This window comes from Octopus bimaculoides, chromosome 9, assembly GCF_046866305.1.
Source record: "Octopus bimaculoides isolate indiv1 chromosome 9, ASM4686630v1, whole genome shotgun sequence".
In the NCBI taxonomy this organism is placed as follows: Eukaryota; Metazoa; Mollusca; class Cephalopoda; order Octopoda; family Octopodidae; genus Octopus; species Octopus bimaculoides.
Window position 1 is genome coordinate 41,005,470 of NC_142936.1, and position 14,091 is coordinate 41,019,560.

Sequence of the window (14,091 nt, forward strand, 5' to 3'; positions counted from 1 at the left end):
AACATTACATAGTCATTAAAGTTATATAGTTCCTATTATAAATAAATTTAAAAGAATATAATGGCAGATTGGTACTATGAGAAAAGTTACTTTGAATCAACCAATTTACTAAGCGTGCCTAAGAAGCAATAACAGATAAGAGAGAAATGCTAATTGAATCCAGTCATTAACATTATAAACAAAGGTACATTAACTCCAAGTGGGTGCAAAAAAATACTGGTAGGCATAGAGTACAATAAAGTAAAGAATAGATATAACATATAATAAAATCAAAATGAAAAGGATGAAAAAATCAAAAATGGGGAAAAATTCTTCACATGTATGTACGGCTAATAACGTACAATAAAATGGGAAAGAACAATGAGTTAGTAACGAAGATGAGTTCAAATTCCAGCAAGTGCTGACAAATACGTTCATTTTATAAAAGGTGATAGAAGTTAAAGAAAGCAACCAAAATGGGAAAAGCTAAAATTGAAACTTAAATAATACTTGGGATATGAAGTAGTTACAGGGGTAAAAGACCATATGGTAGAAAAACTAAGGCTTTTGTGTTCTCGGATCAGTTATGATAGAAATAAAAGGCACTATACTAGGGGTTAGGTGATGATAAGATAGGGGAAACGTTAGTTGGTGTAATAGATATGGATGAGGGGTAATATTCAAAACTTAGGAAAATGGTAAGACTACCTACAAGAGCCTCGATTATTCCTAACAAGACGAACTATAAAAGGAGTAAGATGTATAACCTGCATTAAGCTACCATCGGCTACTAATGGTATGCTATGGGGTTATAAGTACTATTATGGAGTAGTATAAGTCTTTCTAGTGTTATTTATATTTATCGAAAGTAGGCCGCCCTTTGTGCAGGCAAGCTACACTTCACTCAGCTTCACTAACAGATTCCGTGCTGTTAGAATATTAAAATATTCATGAATGCAAAGGTGATATTTTCTTTTTTTTTTTCATTTTCCGATAGTACGGTAGCGAGGATCTCCCAGTTTAATGTGAAGCTAGTAGTACTATCTCTGAGCTCCCAAAGGTACCAACTTAAGCCATTCGAATTACTTACGTTTCTGTTTCTAAAAGAATGTTGGTGCGTGGTTAGTCTTCGTTTTATTTCATTTTGGGTTGCTCCAATATAACTCAATTTTCTAGACTGTGTAGTGACTGACCATTGATAAATAACGTTCTTAATTCTGCAGGTGCTACCGAAGGCACAATTATTCCTGTTCCTACAGTCACATAGGTTATTCTGTAAGGGTGGAGTTACTTCCTGGATAGGTCTGTTGAGGTTAAAGTTGATATTTTGGTTCTGAGAGTATTCTGTACTAAGGTTGGGGTAGTGTTTATTGTTATTATTTCTACTAATACCGCTGTCGATTCTATTTTTGATTGTATTTGAGTAGAAAGTATTTAATTTTTTTCTTATTCAGGGAAGATATTATGCTCCCTAAATTATGTGTAAGGCTATAACCTATCCTTATTGTACGACTCTTTATATATATGTACATATACATATATTTGTACATATACATATATAGATAATTGAGATAAATGATGGAAAATGGAATGAACGATATTCTTCATTAGCACACTAAAATTGTTTCGACACATTTTTATACTTGTAGTATATACACACTTTGAATGCATAATAATGATTACACATCTCACCAATGCAATACGGGTGTAAAAATGTATCGAAACAATGGTAGTGATTTTAAATAAAGAACATTGTTCATTTCATTTTCTATTATTTATGTAAATTCTACGGATACTATTGGATTCCTGATGTATATCCAGTAGCAGGAAAATTTCCAATGCATGGTGACATCAGGTAGACAATAACTGTGGACGAGCCTTGCATAGCATTCCACAAGGCTTTTAGCCAAATATTTTCTACACCGTTTGGGTGTGTGTGTATATATATACACAAGTGAGGGTGTGTGTGTGGGCGTCAATATAAATATATATACACCCGTATTTATATATTTATATATAAATACATGTGTATGTGCACATATGTGTATACATATGTGGTGGAATGTATGCTTGAGTGTAGGCGTGTGTGTATATGTAAAAATATTGTTAATAAAGATATGTATGTATGTATATATATATATATATATATATATATATATATATATATATATACACGCACACACATATAGTTTTATCTATCCTATCTATCTATCCTATCTAACTATCCTATCTATCTATCCTCTCCCATCTATCTATTTACCTATCTATATATGAATCTATATAAGTCAAATGACATATAATAAATGCTGAAACAAACGAAAAACAGACACAGAAGGTCGACAAATCTTCATTAGTAATCAGTCAGAGGGGTCCAACGCAATTTCGCGCCTTCAATGATAATATTATTACCCTCTGGTGAGACAGAGACAAGTACCATATAGATAGATAGATAGATAGATAGATAGATAGATAGATAGATAGATAGATAGATAGATAGACAGACAGACAGACAGACAGACATACAGACAGAGAGACAGACAGACAGATGTGTGTGCGTGTGTGTTTGTATAATTTACAGTTCCATTATAGGGAAAATCGTACTCAATCCAGAAATAACCATCATGTAATAAACACATTTATAAAAGAGTTATTAATGGTTTCATACTTTAAGATATACTAAATTGACAGATTTATATAACTTGCTATGTATCTCCAAGCAATCATTCAGGCTCAGTTCATAACGCAGGATGTATTTAAAAACGAAGATGCTAGTCAACGAAAAACCATGAGAAGAATGAGTAGAACAAACGCGAAGATTACTGCAAAACATGGAACGCGAAGAAAGGAAAGAAAAAATGCAATGATCTTTGTCCTCTTTGTCTGTAGAAATCATACTTAATTTAGGTGGTATAGAATAATATAACAAAGAAGATGCCAAACTGATATAGCTGGACAATCTTGAGTAACTAGTGGCCTCCAGTTCGACAAAAGTAAATCTGTCAATGTGCTCGCATATATGGAGTATATTTCTCTACGATTCTCCACTTGATTTTATGTAGTGTATAGTGGGTCATTCGATCCCATACATTTAATGTGTCTTGAAGAATGAAACTATTAGTAACTATTCTTCTAGCTGAGTAGTAAGAAGCTTGACACCTTGGGCAAGTGCCTGCTACAATAGCCTCATATATATATATATATATACATATATAAGGATTATATATATATATATATATATATATATATATATATATATATATATATATATATATATATATATATATATATATATATATATATATATATATATATATATATATATATATATATATATATATATATATATATATAAGCAGAATATGGAGAAAACTTTAGATCAACAAAGAAATTGACCAACGTCTGTAAATAATACCGGTAGTAAGAACGGATATTGTAATCCCTTAGACCGTTATTCCAACCGCTACCTCTGTTTAACTTTTATATATATATATATATATATATATATATATATATATATATATATATATATATATACATCATTAATAAAGTAGCAAAGACACCACAAAAACTGTTTCTCAGAGTTAGTTTCACGTTCCCGTTGGACGGCACGCGCCTGTCTTTGTGCCTGTGTTTGTCTTCCACCACCGCTTGCTAACCGGTGTTGCTTTGCTACGTTTCTCTAACTTCTAGGTTCGGCAAAAGAGATGTATACAATAAGTATCAGGCAACAACACTTCATAATTAAGTCGATTTGTTCGACTAAGAGCGCATCAAGTTGGTGCCTCTGTATGGCCAGTAAAAGAAAAAAAGAATGTATGTGTGCACGTGCATGTGTGCCAGTATGTGTATATGTGCACATACTGCATGTTAGTGTCTATGTGTGAATGTATTTATGGGTATGTATATGTATGTATTTTGTGTATATAAACACAAACGCACACACATTTATGTTTAGATACGTATATACTCACATAAACACAAAGACAACATATTTTATTATTAAATATATTCGAAATGTATTTTGTTCTTTCTAACAACCAGTAATTAAGCAGTAATTTTCTCCCAAGAGATGTTCTAACGCTGCAACCGAAAGCAGAATTGATTAATAGAGACGCTTAATTAGATCGATGTTGTGCAGATTTATTTACAGCATTAATCAATAAATATTCAATAACTAAATTGTGCGCCAATGAACAATTTTACATAGTTTCAATTATAGAGATTGGTTTATTGGTTTAGTCACTCTCATTAATTACTCATGCTATTGTAATGTGAAATGGGAGTTAATATACTAAATGTAGTGAACCGAAGATAACGTTTAATGAACTGGAATAACAAAAGAATTAAAAGTAAAAAGTATTGGTGTCAATGATCATTCTTTTGAGGTAAGTCAAAGAAGTGATCTTAGAAGTAAAAAGTTATAAAACTCTCAAGGAAGACACGAGCCTCCTCTTTAGTAAGGACGCTGACATACCTGCACATGCTTCGGGCTTATTAGTGCTCCTCAGAGTAGTATACTCTAGCATTATTTTCCATGTCTTAGCTGGACTGAAATATTTAGGTTTTTTGTGAAGATTTTCCTTGATGTAACAATTTGACATCAGATAATATTGTATGACTTCCTTCTGTATGAAGAACGTAGAGTTACATTTATAGTAACTCTACATTTATAGTAAACGAAAATATTTCGATCACATGTATATAAGCAGCTTCCTTATACGGAGATGTAAAGGTAACGTAATTATTTTACCGAAGGCCGTACCTATTCTGTGATATGTTCAAGCCCCAGACGTGTAGACTGACTAAACAACGACAGCAACTATCATTCTGCGATTTGTATGTTGTTCTTCTATAATTACGAAACAAGCTAGTTGCTCAAAAATAATGTATAACTTGCAATTTGTTAAAATGATATAGTTAGAAATTTTGTACCAGTCAGTCGAGTGATTTTCTGTAGATGCAATATAGGATTTTTGTGTGACTAGTAGAAACACTATGTGTGTGTGTGTGTGTGTGTGTGTGTGTGTGTGTGTGTGTGTGTGTGTGTGTGTGCGTGTGCGCGCGTGCGCGTGCGTGTGTGTGTGTTAACCCGCATAACTTGTGAAGTTAACTGATTTTGTCCAAACACTGGGAACATACATTACATATGTTCCAAAGATGGTTTTAGACTCTTAAATAATTTTATATAATGAGTAACGGGCCCTCTGGAAGGAGAAAACACCCCTTCCTACGTTACGTGGTGAAGGGAGGTAACTCGTTGCAAAATAACTTCCAAAAATTAATTGTTTCCTGTATATCCACTGGTCAAAAAATTATCACAATCTCAAATGGCTGTTTGAAAGAGCAATACTGGCTCCAAAAAATAGCACTGGAAGTACAATTAATAAGCAACTGCTGCAGTACCTTCCTGGAGTTCTCACATCTATAAGTCAGTTGATACAATCCCAGATCCAGTAAAGGTGGTAAATTATCTAACAGAATTTCTCAATTCATTGGAGCCTCCAAGACTACCTCCCCACAGATTGGAACTGAAAGTGGGAACTCTAGTAATATTATTGAGGAATTTGGATCCACCAACACTCTGCTATGGGACACACCTGGTGGTAAAGAAGATGATGCCACATGTTACTGAGGCCACCATTATCTCTGGGTGTAGAAAAGGAGAGGATGTTTCCATACCCAGAATTCCTCTCATTCCCCTGGAAGCAGAAATTCCTTTTTTATTCAGACGAGTACAATTTCCTATTCGTATCAGCTTCACAATGTTTATCAACAAATCCTGGGGTCGAAGACCCTCTATGATAGAACTTGACTTGGAAGAGTTATGCTTCTTACACGAGCCATTAAATGTTGGCTGCTCTAAAGTGGGAAGCAAAAAAAATCTATCCGCAATTGTTCCACAACGGAAAGAATATTGTTTACCAAGAGATTTTGTAGGAATTACTACGATGCGCTCCAGTATCCACTATTCTTTGTGAATGATGAAGACAGAAACCATTTCAGCATGATATCAACAAACCCAAAGACTACATCAACAAAGAAGTTTCCTGCATGGACTTCAATATCAATGCATATTTTCCAGTTACTCCCACCAACCACGAGGTAAGCCATTACGCTTTATTTTGTCAAGTAATTCATTACTACATATTCTCATGTGACTGCAAAGGCTCACTTTATGTTTCTTATTCTACAGCCACACCAGCAATCCAATGTCAACCCTTCGCCTACTACAATATTTCAAAGGTTAACTTCCATTGCAACCCCTTTCCGAAATGTACCCATTTACGCACAATATCTCAATTACAGCTACATTCATGCGACTGTAAACCATATGATGGTGCATCGTAGATGCAGCACCGATAACTGCAAAGGAGAATATATCCACTAACAGACTTTCGGTGCGTTCAAAAATCACATAATCCCACTCCCAATTTTCCAATGACAGGTTATGGTCTGGAATCCTCCAAACAGACGCATGTCGTCAATGCTGCACTTATCTGTATCACATGTTTCAACATAATTTTGATATATATAGAAGCTACGCCATTTTAATCCCGAGAAATGCTAGATATCTCTGCTAGTATCATATACAAAAACAATACTGTATTGTAGGCTTCACCTGTGCTTTTTAAGAAGGTCGGTATTTTCTGGCTCTCAAGCGAAGTACAAGTTTTTGAGATGCAGTCATAAATATATGAAGTGTGCGCACGTCGTCATCGATTATTCTGAGATTCTAGCATTTGAATGATCACATTGAAGAGGTGTGATGTTGTCTTGAGAAAGAAAGTATTTTACTTTTGCTACTGAAGATTAGTAGGATGAGAAGATTTGTATGATGCCCTGATACCATTAGATATACCAAGGTCCGTGTTTATTATGTCAAGTACAGATTTGGTGTGACGTCCCAAGGTTGAATCTGGATGAAGTTTCGGTGACGAAATTTAAAGAAGAAAGAAAATTTATATCATCTAGGCAAGAGTAAGCGTTATAGAAATGACTAAAGGTAGGTCTTTGAGGTACCTGCAAGGTACATCATAGATGAGAGAGAGAAAAAGACAAAGAGAGACAGACAGAGAAAGACAGAGAGCTTCACCGGCATATGTTGCGTTTGTGAAACCTGTTAAGAAGCTACCAATAAGAAAGTTGAAAAATGATTGGAATTTATATGGTGTAATTTTTACAAATGACCAGCGTGCACCAACAATGAATATCTTTTCTGGCGTGCGGGGCACAGCTTTCATTACTTTTATTAAATCTCTCCGCAGACGAGTAGCGGTGGAGGCAAAGTAGGCGATAAAGCTGCAGGTTTTTACGAAAGTATCGTAATTGAGAAGTGGAGAAGAGAACTCAGCTAATTTATGAAAACAATTTGCCAAAGGATCAGGAGGGCTGAGTGCGGTTTGGGATATGAGAGTGCCCGAGGACTAAACAATGTGTGGAAGCACCGTTTGGATGATTCTTTTGCAAAAGATGAGGTGTTGAGTAAACATCGAAGTAACTTACCGAAGAGGTGACTAACAAAAACAAATAAAATAGACAAAACACGAAAAGTAAAGCAATGAGAATATAGAAGAAACAAGCCCACCCACGTTTACAGCAACAACAGGTGATGTATTTAGTGTTTCACAAATGACAGCTTAAGTATGCCGCTTTAAAATAATTCTTTTTCTAGCAAAAGAACACCACTGCAAGGGAAGCGATGTACTACTTCCGTCCAAACTCCATCAACTCATGTAACAGATAAAGTTCAGCTATCGAGAACATCGGTTTACATATATAAGTGGTATAAATGAAATTTAGATTTGAACTTAAATATGTTTCACTGCATTATTACTGCTTTATATTTTTGATATATGATCCCAGTTCTAGGACAAGAAACAGCATTCTTCTCAAAGCAAACTTAAGATACAAAGATTGCTTTAAATCTGAGCTGCCAAAACTTTTTCCAGAGCTTCTTACGAGCACAACGATGTCGAAATACCGGTGTTTCAGAGTCCCCTCACGCTAATGAATCGAGTTTTTGGAACACTCAATCGTCTTACAGAAGACGAAGGTGTATTTCGTCTGTTGTGTTTCGTCATGAACGAAACGAAGCAGTGATTAGCATAGTCACGTTCGAATATGCCGAAACGAATTAAGAATAAATATGCACGTCATCGATTTTATTTTCGTTGTTCACCGTGCATATAAGGATATGTTTATAATAAAACAATTTACATAAATATTATGCAAATTAAAATAATTGCGAATGCGGAAGTTAATCTATTTCAAATTAATAGCAATGTTTAGAATATATGAAGGAAATAGTAAATGCTAATCTTCTGTTCTTAACAAGAGATACTTAGAGGATATTCTCTTATTCCCTAGCGGAACATATTTGTATATTGATAACATTAATTTCTATTAATGTTACAGATTATTATCTGTAACCAGCGGAAAGGGAAGATGTATAAATAATAATACCGGACAAAATATCTGATAATCTTGCTTTAGATTCTCTTTATAGTTAATTATGTAGCTATACAATTTTGCATAGTTAGCGTTGCCTGTAGTCCGTTCAATATCCGTAAAATTAGCACCACTAATAATTCTGGATCGATGTAATCGAATAGCCTGTGTGCCTAGAATTCCAACAACATATTGTTCCATTCTATAATTACGAAGAAATAAAGAATGTTAACTGGCAAAAACAACAGTGATTGAAGGAAATTAGCTCGTGTCTGCGTTATTGGACCGAATCGTATTAAGGCCGAATCTTCTTTGTTTGTATCTCTAGTTTCACTAAATATATCCCAATCAAAGACGAGTTAACTTAGAATAGTTTCCCCCTTTACAGAAATGTAATAGCACAATGATTGATTATATAGGATTATTTCGAACTCTGTAAGCTAGTTTCTATGAGTTCTTCTATCTCCAGGAATCTTGACAAAGTCATCATTATCGTTACCATTCTATAAAAATATTTATTTCAATACTTACTTGTGAAATTAATGACAAAGCTGTCGTGATGGTTTCTTAGTACAAAGCTAATTACTTTGCCATCCACTGTACGCTTCCTTAAATTTTATTTCTTTGTTAATCTTATTGACTCTTCCGTAATATTTGTTTTTCTTTAGAGCAGCCTACAATAATTGCTGACGATGGTTTCCGTCAAATCCATTATAATCTACTCAGTAATGTGGTCCCTTTCAGCTTTCAATATTGGTAAAAATCCGTTTAGCTTCTAGTAAAAGTTTCCTGACGATAAGTCGTTTTCCATGTAGTTCATACAACCCAAAATTGTGAAAAGTATTTTCTACGTACCTAATGGAAATACAAAACTATATCTAGATACGATCTAGATGACCCAAATGTGGTTTCTTGAAGAAAATATTTTGCAAATCAATATGTTACTTATGAGACTCTTGAAACTGAATATGCTTTCAAATCTCCTCTCAGCTTCTCTCACTCAATTACAGTTTTTGACATAATACAAATCCAAGATCAAGATGTTCTTCAGAATGCATCTGGACACTTGAAGATATTTGACCGCCCACTCCAATTTGAGGCTTAAATTATCAACGTCGTCTCGAAATTAAAAGATATTTTTGAAACAATGTTACCACTCGATTCGACCCGGTAGCATGGAACGAGATTTTCACCGCATAGTCACCCAGAGCATGTGTATATCAGGAAATGCTTATTAGTTTTATTTGATTTTGTTTTGATTTTGCTGTTATTTTTCTTGTTCCCTTGCGTAGAAGAAAGGTGAGAGATGTTTCACATATTGTGGATACCAGCAAACAACGATAGATAGAAAATACTGAGAGGTAAACTACGCTGTTTTCTGGACGTGAGAGTGAAGAACGAAGCGAATGAGCTAGAGTTGTTAAAAGAGTCTGATGTAATTGCTGCTAGGAAAAATTAGGGTCGAACCCATTGATGAATAAAGGAGTATATCAAACAGTATTGAAAAACTATTGTCGAGGTGTTAGCGCCTGCAGACAAGTATGTGGTCTCAGAAGGAGAGTCTTCGGCGGTAGTGGAAAAGGTTTAGGAAGCTGCGAAAGCAGGTCTTTCAGTGTTGTATGAGGGCTTGAAAAGATTCAGAAACATGAAGAATATAGATTAATAGATTACCTCATCTAGGAGAGGGACAATCGAAAGAAACAAAAACAAATTGCGACTTGTAGAAAGACACTTACAGACTTACAAAACAGGTTTGTGACGAAAAATCATCCAGAGTTTTAGAGGAAACGAAAGTAAAAGAAACTAATTACGTTTGATGAAAAGTAAGAAGAGACATTTAGTATGGCATTAGGTTTCAGGCTAGGAGAACCATATCATGAGTTGAATGTGGACAAGTTGTAGCTGTGGGAAGTTGAAGTACAGGCTAGCGGTACAGTAGGGTAAAAGGGAATCTCTTACAGACAATCCTGTTATTGTCTGCGGATAAGGAATAATTTGCGGCCGATTCACACGGTGTACTATCACACTAGTGTTTTGCAGAAAGATATACATGCCAAAAAAAAGAAAAAGAAAAAGAATGCTAAAGAAATCTGTCAGTTCTCCCCAATATTTATCAATTGTCAATTTTGAAGCGAATATTTTGATGCGCATATCCGATCGGATAATGATGGATTTTATCATGAAGGGTATATTTGAAGATACAATTATGCACAGAAAATCAGATCTCCTGGATACATTGAGCATGTAAAGATGACCTATGAATCGATTCAGTAGAGTAAGAGGCATAAGGAAATGTGTATACTATCTAGTTCGATTTAGCTAATTCTAATGGTTCAGTTCACTATAAGTTCTTTGGGTTGTGGAGGTGGCTGGAGATATGCAGCAGTACTGCTTTCATCATTATAAAATGAGGTTTACTACAGACAATTATATGAAGGAGTTGTACTTCCTGAAGCTAGTGAACTTCATGAGATGTCTCTTAAGTTGCAAATCATATTGAATGTTCGCTAATTAAGGACGAAGGTGTGGTAATACTAACATGTGATGTCCTGAGTGATTTGAGAATTCTGCCAAGTTAAAAATAACACGTTGAGAGAGATTTTGAGAAAGTTTGAGAACCTGATTTCATGACAAAGTTTGAATTTAAGGTGAATAAGAGAGTAGAAGTGTATCTCTCAAAAAGTATGATGGTGGGTATGTGATGTCAGATAAATGGAGAGAGCATCGTTTAAGATACATTGTCAACCTGATCAACAAGCTTATTAACTTAGGTGTATGGATTCAGGAGCGAGTAAACGAGCGACGTAAGCAAATCAGTAAAACACAGGTTCCTGGAAAGGCAAAGCTCTGGTGCTGAGAGCATAGATTGCAAGCAATAGTTGTACATTAAATTTCATTTACAAAGGTTAGTGCATGCAACAATTTGTTTGCTAAAAGATCAAACTCTTAGTTCCACGAATGTTGCCCGATGTTGTTTTATTTAGCAGTTCAGGAAAATTGCGTTTGAAAATGACATATGTAGTCGAAGAATTTAAAGTGGATAAGGTGCGCATGTTTATGCTTAGGGATTCAGGTGATAATTGTTGCCAAAATGAGGCCTCTAATTTTCAGTTAGTGTCTATAGGCAATGCTAAAGAGCTGAGAGGGGGAATATAGCCTTGGCAGATGTGTCTCCCGTTATGATAGCAGAAGGATGGTCTAAAAATTGTTTAATAGTATGACACAGAAACGTAATCTCGAAAAACAACGCTTCAAGTATATATATGAACACTAGAGATATGAGTAAATAATTCCTCCCTGTTATATTTACGTAAAATGCACTGGCATTTAGAGAAGAAAGAAAGGAAATGCCATTTTTCAGTAATGCATTAGAAACATATGTTAGGAGATTCTCATGTTAAGCACTTTAGACAGTGATGTTATGGGATACGTCTGACTGTAATCGATTCGGAAACTATACCTCTGTGGAACATATATTTTGTAGTGTGTGAGGAGGAAATTAAAGAAGTGAGATGAGTGGTATTAGAAACTTCTGCTATGAGAAGTGAATCCAATCATGGATCAAAATATTATTTTAAAGTTCACAGTACGCATTAGATTTACACTGCCCCATTCACTATATCGAAGAATTAAGGAATTAAGACAGAAAACGTGTTAGGATTTATTTAACTGTTTTTGTTTTGTTTTTGTTTTTTCGTAGATAATTTACTTTTTTCATTATGAATTTCCTGACATAAAACTTAAAAACTAAAACTTTCCACTAACAATTTACATTTTCAAGGATTTGACAAACACTATATCTTAAAGCTTTAGCTCAAAGAATATCTTGGAAATTTCTATTTTTCTGAAACAGACTTAATTCTATTATCGCAGCAGCTTCTATAAAGACAAACAAACAACTTTTCAATTATTTTCTTATTCTTATTCGTCACTTCATTTCTCTTTCATAGCTAGAATTTTAAAAGTATAACATTAATCCCGATAAAAGCCTGTTAGTATTTGCCATAATTCCCAATGAGTGCATGTTAACAGATAACATCGTGTTTGTACTTTTATAATATTGATAAAGCAGGCACATGTACTTTTATGTATGTATATCTATATGTGTGTACGTGTATGTGTGTGTATTCATATATATATATATGTGTACATATATATATATATACATATATATATATATATATATATATATATATATATATATATATATATATATATATATATATATATATATATATATATATATATATATATATATAGGGTGCATATGATATTTGGGGACAGATTTATGTTTAAAAATAATCAGAGATATAACAGATATTAACTTTACTTATCAAAACATGTTATGAGGAAAAAAATAAACCTTCTTTTCTATAACGTTATTCAATAAACCCACCTACAGCTTCAACAACTGCTTTTATATGAGATCTATATCATCTCCATGCTCTAATCAAGTGGTCCTGGTTCATTTTGGACATTACTCTGACTATGCCAGCTTTCAAAGAATCTTTGGTGTTATGGGCATGTTCATTGAACCCCACCAATGGATTGAGATCTGGGGAATTAGGAAGTCGAATTTTAGGGATTATGTGATCATAAGTATTTTCAGGCATCCATTCCTCTGTTACTAGGGCCATGTGTGATAGTGCAGAGACTTACTGAAACACATTTGGCCTTCCTTTGCATTCACTGTTTATCCAGGGCTTAACAATTATTTCCAGGACTTCAATGTAGGCTGCAGACTTTAATCTAAGGCCTTGTGACAACCCCTCAAACAATAATAGTTGCAGGAAATTTTGTATGCATAACACTTGGAACTTCAGATGGGTCTGCACATAACCACCTGTCATTTCTTCTGTTAACGTTTTGATCTTGGTCGAAGTTTTTCTCGTTTGAGAAAAACCAAATCAAATCTTCTTCCGCTGGATTTTTCAGTTTGTTTAAGAGCCTTTTAGATCCGATGTGATGATTTTTCTTGTGCTTTTTCTGACAGATTGACCTTTCCTCATCATATAAGATATCATCATGGATAGAATTTTTGACTGTTCCTTCTGATGCTTTAAGTAAATACTTCCAAATAGTGCTACAGTAAAATTTCAATTATCTTTAACATTTCTTCTGAAAGAAGTTTGATTTGCGGACTCTATGGCGTTGGCTTTTCTGTTAATAATATTGACAGGGGAAACATGAATGAAATAGGTGGAACATTTTGTGTAGAATACACTAGGTGGACTGAAACAGACACAGAAGCATTTACGCCAGAACTGAGGCATACATCCGATATATTATGATAAAAAGAAATTCGCCAAATTGAATGCATTGAACTGGAAGTGCATGGTATATATAGTAGACAGTCCAGCACAGTGGAATCTCGTTGAAAAATGCAACCAACTAGAATAGAATACGACGCCCTGCCAGAAAGTTCAGCTGTAATGATACAGCTGACTGTAATTGACGTGGAGAGTAATGTATCATTGTTACACATATATATTATCAGCTATATCAGGCGGAATAACTGTTTTCAACACCCTGGTTTTCAACTAAAATAGAAGTGAGGCATTACTGATGCGCCGAGAATCAACAAATTGCATCCTACCTTTTCTATAACAAAGGCGATAAAGGACGATATATGATCATAAACTAAATAAAATCAAAACCACACTC